Here is an 8,834-nt window from a genome sequence, read left to right as displayed (position 1 = left end):
ACCTGGCGATACATAAATCCAGATAAAAAAGACTATACCCTTTTCTCCCACCCTCACAAAAATTATTCAAGATTAAATTACATACTTGTAGACCACTATGCACTATCTCACATTAAAAATTCTAACATAAAACACACAACATGGTCTGACCACTCGTTGACAGAGTGTTTTTTGCAATGGCCCTCACAGTTAGCTAGGCCATTCAGCTGGAAATTGGATGATACCCTCTTAACAAATCTAGAGGATTTAGAGACATTTATGAAACACCTAGACACTTATTTTGCAGTGAATACCGCCCAAGACTCAAATCCATACATGATATGGGAAGCACATAAAGCCTATATGAGAGGGGAGTTTATAAAGTCAAGGGCTACCAAATGGAGACCAGCCAGAGCAATATACGAAAAGTTAGCTCAAGAAATAACAGACTTAGACTTCGCTTGTAAACTTAACCCCAATGATGACGCACTCCGGAAGCAACTGGAGAGCACAAGATGTAAACTAAATGAACATCTACAAATTGATACATATAGAAAACAGCTATTTATACAACAAAAATTCTATGGGGAAAGTAATAAAACCGGTAAACAGTTAGCCAGTGCATTAAAAAAGCAACAGCTAAGATCATATATTCATTTACTTAAAACAAATAAGGGGACACTCATAGAAGACACAAAAAGTATAGCAAAAATCTTCAAACAATTTTACCACAAACTATATAACATACATATAGAAAGACCCTCACCATCTCATAAAGATGCTTGCGATAGTTACTTGCACGATATCAATCTTCCCACTCTCTCTAAGGAAGATGCCTCAGCACTGGAAGCCCCAATATCTAGGGAGGAAATTTCTGTAGCTATTTCAAACATGAAACCACACAAAGCCCCAGGACCAGATGGATACACTAACCTTTACTATAAGACATTTAAGTCTCAATTGATCCCACACCTAGCAACCTTATTTAACTACATATCTGACCAATATCCATTCCCAGATACTATGCTCCAAGCCCATATAACAGTATTACCAAAACCTGTAAAACTCCTGATACTCCTGCAAATTTCAGACCTATTTCATTATTAAATACTGATCTTAAATTATACGCTAAAATCCTAACCATCAGATTAAACAAATTCTTACCCTCGTTAATAGATGAAGACCAAGTGGGCTTTGTCCCAAAACGTGAATCCAAAGATAACACTAGCAAAGTCATTACTCTTATGGATTACATTAGACATACTCAACTTCCAGCATTGCTACTATCAACAGATGCGGAAAAAACATTTGATAGGCTTGATTGGACTTTTTTACATTCCACATTATTAAAATTCGGACTCCCCCCTAAATTTATAGCACAAGCTTTCTCCTTATACTCTAACCCCTCGGCACAGGTGCGAATAAACGGAATTCTATCAGATACTTTTGAGATACGTAATGGGACAAGGCAGGGGTGCCTATTATCTCCCCTCTTGTTTGTTTTATCTTTAGAACCCTTGGCAACTAGAATAAGACATCATCCCAACATAATAGGTATTCAAACAGGGGAACAAACACATAAACTTGCAATGTTTGCAGACGACATTCTGTTTACACTAGCATCCCCCATACAATCTCTCCATGCAGTCCGCAAAGAGCTTAATGAATATAGCAATGTATCCAACTTCCTAGTCAACCCGCACAAATCAGAATTATACCCAATTAATATTACAGCAGATACTCTTGCAACAATAAAAGCTGATAATCCTTTTACGATAAATCTCAAAGCCCTAAAATATCTAGGCATTCAATTAACCTCTAATCTAGAGGAAATGCGTACATTAAACTATGGTAAATTACTTTCTGAATTCCAAAATCTGACCACTAGATGGTTGCCTAAAAATAATATCTCTTGGTTAGGAAGAATAGCAGCAGCAAAGATTACATTGTTACCTAAAGAACTATATGTAATGCAAACTCTTCCTATTGCAGAGACCTCCAAAGAGATTTTGAAACTACAAAAGGTAATTAATACATACATATGGCAGAAAAAACAACCCAGGCTATCCAAACACACTATATACACTCCTAAAGACAGAGGGGGGCTGGGAGTGCCAAACTTAAATTGGTATAAATTAGCAATATCCTAGTAGGGTGGTAGACTGGTGTAGACAGGGCAAAATAATAAATAAAAAAGTAACTCAATTGGAATCCCAATTACTAGATATTCCACATTTAGGAGGAATATGCTGGCCACCAATACCCCCAATATCTACTAATAGTAAACCATACTCCATTTTTAACGCTACGTGGACTGAGTGGGTTACCCTCCGAAACAAATTCACAAAATTTCATCACCACGTTCGCCTCTCACAACCCTACTCTGGAACACAGAATTTGACATAGGCAAGTCTTGGGACACTAATATCGGGAGGGACCTCTGTGATTTTCAAGACTTAATCCCTATACATGACATAATAGTTGGAGGCAATTTACGCACGAGGGAAGAGTTAATACAAGCAGGGTATCAATGTTTTTGCTCTTGGCTACATTATCAACAAATGCGCCACTACATATTATCACATAGGAACAGGGGAGATTTTCTTAGACCCCTCACAACATTTGAAACAAAATGCATTGATACTCACATGTTGGAGAAGGGGACTATATCCTCCACGTATCAACTTATTGCTGACCAATATCTTCCTTCTAGACCCGCCTATGTACACAGATGGGAGCTAGAACTAAACAAACAGATACTACCAGGGCAATGGAAACGCTGGACTCATGCCACAGCGAAATCAGCACACTCAGCCTCATACATGGAAACAAATATAAAAGTTATCACAAGATGGTATTTAACACCTCACAAACTCACACACATGTTTGGAAATGCGAGTAACAAGTGCTGGAGGGGTTGCGGACAAGAAGGCACAATGCTCCATGTATGGTGGAATTGTCCCATCCTACAGATATTCTGGAGAGAGATCCACTTAGCAATTGGAGAGGCCATAGGCTATTCCCGAACTTTTCTCCAGAACTCTTCCTTTTTAATGATACCTTAGATATCACCTGTAAAATTAGACGTAGTACCGCGCAACTGATGATTAACGCAGCCAAAAAATTAGTACCCAAGTTTTGGAAAAACACACAAGTACCCACCCTTAAAAGTTGGATAGACCAAGTAGATTTAATTATGACAATGGAAAGGTATTACTTTTTTACTCTGGGGAAGATGGATTTATTTTGGGACATTAAGTTTCTTTGGGAACAGTACAAATATAAATCAGATGGCATCCATAAACATAAAGATACACTCGCAGATACACGACGCAAGCAATAATAATTTTAATATCAGAGCAATCTCAATATTTCACAGTGTTGATGTCAGCGGTGGAATAGATATACTCGGGTATGATCCTGAGATTTGTAATCATATCCAGGGCAATGCAGGTCTTGAGTTTTTCCCCTCCCTTACCCCCGTTCCCCATATTTACCTATTTTTACCCATTCCTCCCCTTTCTTTCCCTATCACTTATGTTGTATTTACAAGTTGACTTGTTAATGCAATATGTTAAAACTAATGGAAAATTCTGGACCAATGTTTTGTATGACACTACGCATGTCACTAACCTGAAAATTCAACACCTTCTGTTGATGAACTGTTATGATCTTTGGACAAAGGTACTTTAATTCTCAAAATAACAGAAAAGACTTTAGAGGAGAAATTCTTGTCACACTTAAATTTTTTATGGTCTAACAGTCAGGACTAAATGTTAAGTTTTACAGAACTATCGCAATGTCTAAACAATATTTTAACGTGACTGTATTCCTATTGAATTTTCTGTTAATAAAAATATTAATAAAAAAAAAAAACTTACAGTAGATTAGATTACATTTTCACAAACCAAAAAAGCCTCACCCATGTACACAAATGTGACATATCCCCCACTGCATGGTCGGATCACTCAGCTGTTATCTTAAAATTCCACTGGCATAATAGCCCTCAATGTTAGAGGCGCAAGTGGTAGTGTTGCCTAAACTGGGTAAGCCACCCACGATGCCAGCCAATTTTCACCCAATTTCTTTATTGAACATAGATATAAAAATATATGCTAAAATTTTAGCCTTTAGAATTAACCAAGTCCTGTCTGACATTGTCCACACCAACCAAGCTGGCTTTACCCCTTTTAGAGAGGCTAGAGACACCACCAAAATTCTTCACCTCATGGAATATGCCCATCAACAAAAGGTCCCATCCATGTTCCTATCTATGGACGTGGAAAAAGCCTTCGATAGACTGGATTGGCACTTTTTAAAATGCGCTTTACAAAAATTTGGCTTTCATCAAGATTTTATTGGGAAAATACTTACTATCTATCACAAACCTCAGGCAAAATTAGATTAACCGACACTGTATCCGACCCATTCACTATTGCCAACGGCACAAGACAGGGGTGCCCTCTGTCGCCGCTACTCTTTGTTTTTTTTTTTACTCATTGTCAGCAATGGAAGTCCTAGCTTCGTATATCAGGAATAATAGAGACATCAAAGGTTTTAACATTGGCCCAACGGAATATAAAATTACATTATATGCTGATGACATTTTCTTAACCCTTATAGACCTTGAACACTCGATACCTCCCCTAATACAAATGTTACAGACCTACGGTCTATATTCCACTGTAATCAGAAAGCATCTAACCTGTCAGGATGCCAGGAATCAGACTGAGATGAAAAGTGCAAAAATAATCACACCTTTATTAATAGCAAAATATAATAAAAAGCCCACAAGTCAAATAACAAGCCAGGAATCAAAACCAGAGCTGGTAGTCAGACGAGCCGAGTCAGAAGCCAAAGCGAATAGTCAGACGAGCCGAGTCAGGAGCCAAAGCGAGCCTGAATCAGGAACAAGGAGAACAACGGAGTCAGGAACAAGCCAGGGATCAGGAACCAGGAGGGGATGTCAGATAGCCAGGTACAAAAATGTCGGACCTGCGCCAGTTGAGACTGGGATTGTGCTTTTGGATCCAGGGATAACCCAGAACAACCGTAAAATGTGGAGAGTTTATCACCTGGAACTGGAGGGTTTCAAAATGGAGAGCCCCAACAGCCATGGATAACGGAGCAGTTTCGTGAGTAACGAGTGCGGGCTGAAGGGGCCTGCCATCAATGGCCTCAATAGCAAGCGGAATGGACCGAGGCAAAACAGGAATGAAGTGCTTTGATACAAAAGCACTGTCAATGAAATAGCCCGCAGCCCCGGAGTCCACAAGAGCCTGGGTGACTATGGAGGAGTCCACCCAGGAAAGCACAACCATGACCAAAGGTTTCTCCTTTAGCGTTTCCGGGGACGAGGATAAACCACCCAAAGTCTGCCCCCGACAGGACCTTAGATGTGAGCGTTTCTCGGCCGTGTAGGACAGGACTTCAAAAGGTGGCCCTGTAACCCACAATAGATGCAGAGCCCCTCCCTCCTCTTAAAGGCCCTCTCCGTCATGGAGAGACGCGTGAATCCCAACTGCATCGGCTCAGCAGTACCTGGTGACTCAGGACCAAGAGGCATAGGAGGAGAGGGAGGCATGGGTGGGAACGAACACGTAGCAGACAACGGAAAAGGAGGCTCCTTGAAAGAGGGCCTCTCTCTGAGTCTGATGTCAATTAGGATCAAAAAGGATACCAATGCCTTGAGATCCTCTGGTAAATCTCTGGCAGCAACTTCGTCTTTAATCGCATCAGAGAGCCCATGAAAGAAGGCGGCAACAAGGGCTTCATTGTTCCAACCTACCTCTGCGGCAAGCATACGGAACTCAATGGCATACTGAGCAACAGATCTTGTACCTTGCTAAATGGACATGAGTAGTTTAGCAGCAGAGGAGGAGCGAGCCGGAACATCAAATACCCTTCGAAAGGAGGCCACAAATTCAGGGTAATTTGAAAGCACAGGTTTATTAGTCTCCCACAAGGGATTAGCCCAGGCAAGAAATACCACCTTAGCTCTGTCAGAGGGAAACGCCTGAGGTAACATCTCAAAGTAAATGCCCACGTGGTTCAAAAACCCTCTGCACTGATTAGGATCGCCTCCATATCGCTGAGGTAGAGGTGCAGAACCGGAAATGCTCCTAGTAGGACTAGGTGCAGCAGGGAAAACAGGAGCAGTCATAACTTGCGGGACACTTTGTTCCAAATGTGCAGTGCGAATCAGCAGGGTTTGCAGGGCTAGTGCAAATTGATCCAAGCGGTGATCCTGTTCATCCATCCTGGAAATTATGGCAGGTAAAGGTGGATTATTAGCACCATCAGGATTCATGGCCCTTGCGTAATGTCAGGATACCAGGAATCAGACTGAGACAAGAAGTGCAAAAATAATCACACCTTTATTAATAGCAAAAAATAATAAAAAGTCCACAAGTCAAATAACAAGCCAGGAATCAAAACCAGAGCTGGTAGTCAGACGAGCCGAGTCAGGAGCCAAAGCGAGTAGCCAGATGAGCCGGAATCAGGAACAAGGAGAACAACAGAGTCAGGAACAAGCCAGTGATCAGGAACCTGGAGGGACGTCAGACAGCCAGGTAATACACAGGAGCTCTCACAAACAGGTCTGAGACAACGCAAGGGCAAAGCATACTGAACAGTGATGATATCACAATTCTGAGACTGCATCCTGTCTCACACGGATGATGTACACCAGTCTAGCCATAAAAGGAAGTGCAGGAAATGAGCAGCATCACACAGTATGCACCAGAGTCAGCAAGAGAGGTGAATAAAATGGCTGCCAGCAGCACATGGCAAACAAAACAGGGAAAAACCCCTGACAGTACCCTTCCCTCAATGACCCCTCCCCTGCGGGAGGCCAAAAGGCTTATTGGGGAAACGGGCATGGAAGGGATGGAGGAGGACGGGAGCATGAACATCAGAGGAGGGAACCCATGAATGCTCCTCCGGACAGTAGCCCCTCCAGTGAACCAAATACTGTACGCAGCCCCTGGACATACAAGAGTCAATAATGCTGCTGACCTCATACTCCTCATGGTTGTCAACAAAGTTAGGATGGAGAAGAGGCAACACAGTGCTAAACCGATTACAAACCAATGGTTTCAAGAGGGAGACATGAAAAACATTGGAGATGCGCATTGCAGGAGGAAGGTCAAGAGCGTAGGCCACAGGATTGACCCGTTGGAGTATTCGAAAAGGACCAACATAACGGGGAGCCAGTTTATTGGAAGGCACACGAAGGTTCAAATTGCGGGAGGACAGCCAAACTCACCAACCTGGTAGGAAGGCGCGGGCAGACGGCTACAATCAGCCTAGAACGATGAAGGCAATCCTGAATCTGCACCCACGTGGACCGGAGTTGCCGGAGATGCTCCTCCAAAGCCAGAATACCCTGAGACATGAATGAATCAGGCAACAAGGATGGTTGAAACCCATAATTCACCATGAACGGGGATAACTTGGAGGAAGCAATAATAGCACTATTACGAGCAAACTCTGCCCAAGGTAACAGTTCAGACCAATTATTGTGGTGATCTGAATCATAGCAACGAAGGAACTGTTCCAGAGCCTGATTAGACCGTTCCGCAGCCCCATTGGATTGAGGGTGATGTGCAGAGGAGAAGGAAAGCTGGATCCCCATTTGAGCACAAAAGGAACGCCAAAATCTGGAGACAAACTGGCTACCCCGGTCCGACACTATCTCCTTGGGTAACCTATGTAAATGGAATCCTCCCGGGCAAAAATTGAAGCAAGCTCCTGAGCTGTAGGTAACTTCTTCAAGGGAATGCAATGTGACATTTTAGAAAAATGGTCAACCACCATAAGGATAACAGTATTGCCATTGGAAACAGGGAGCTCGACAATGAAGTCCATGGAAAGATGTGTCCAAGGACGCTCACCATTAGCAATAGGTCGAAGAAGACCCACAGGAAGACATCGAGGAGTCTTATTCTGTGCACAAACTGAGCAGGAGGCAACATACGCAGCAACATCAGAACGAAGACCTGGCCACCAGAATTGTTGAGTGACAGACCAAATCATTTGGTTCTTGTCTGTGTGACCTGCAGCTTTAGGATAGTGGTAAGTGTGCAAAAGTTTAGTTTGAAGATTCTCAGGAACAAAACACTTACCACTAGGTTTCTCAGGAGGTGCATTGGTTTGTGCAGCCAGGATCTCCTCCCCAAAGGGAGAAGTCAAATTAGTACGTATGGTAGCCAAAATATGGTCAGGAGGTACAACTGGAGTAGGTACAGACTCCTCCTTGGATAGAGGCGAAAATTGTCGAGACAGGGCATCATCCCCAACATTCTTACTACCAGGCCGGTAGGAGACCACATAATTAAACCGTGACAAAAATAGCGCCCATCTGGCCTGTCGGGGCGACAAACGTTTAGCTTCAGATAGATAAGTTAAATTCTTGTGGTCAGTAAGAATGAGCACTGGCACGCTAGTATCCTCAAGTAGATGCCTTCATTCCTTGAGTGCCAATATTATGGCCAGTAATTCCCTGTCGCCAATTTCATAATTGCACTCCGCTGGAGACAATTTCTTAGAGAAGAAACCACACGGATGGAAGGAACTGTCAGGCGTAGGATGTTGAGACAAGAGGGCACCTACTCCATTCTCAGACGCATCGACCTCAAGAATGAAAGGCAGGACAGGGTTAGGATGAGCCAGAACTGGAGCAGCAGCAAAGGCAGTCTTAAGACTTTCAAAGGCCTTAATAGCAGTAGGTGACCAATGGAGTGGATCATTCTCTTTATGGGTCATGTCAGTGATAGGTTTGACCAAAGAAGAAAAGTTTTTAATAAACTTTCTATAGTAATTGGTGAACCCCAAAAAACGTTGAATAGACCGAA

This window comes from Bombina bombina, chromosome 3 (genome assembly GCF_027579735.1).
Source record: "Bombina bombina isolate aBomBom1 chromosome 3, aBomBom1.pri, whole genome shotgun sequence".
NCBI classification, from domain to species: domain Eukaryota; kingdom Metazoa; phylum Chordata; class Amphibia; order Anura; family Bombinatoridae; genus Bombina; species Bombina bombina.
Note: the sequence above shows the minus strand (reverse complement) of the source record.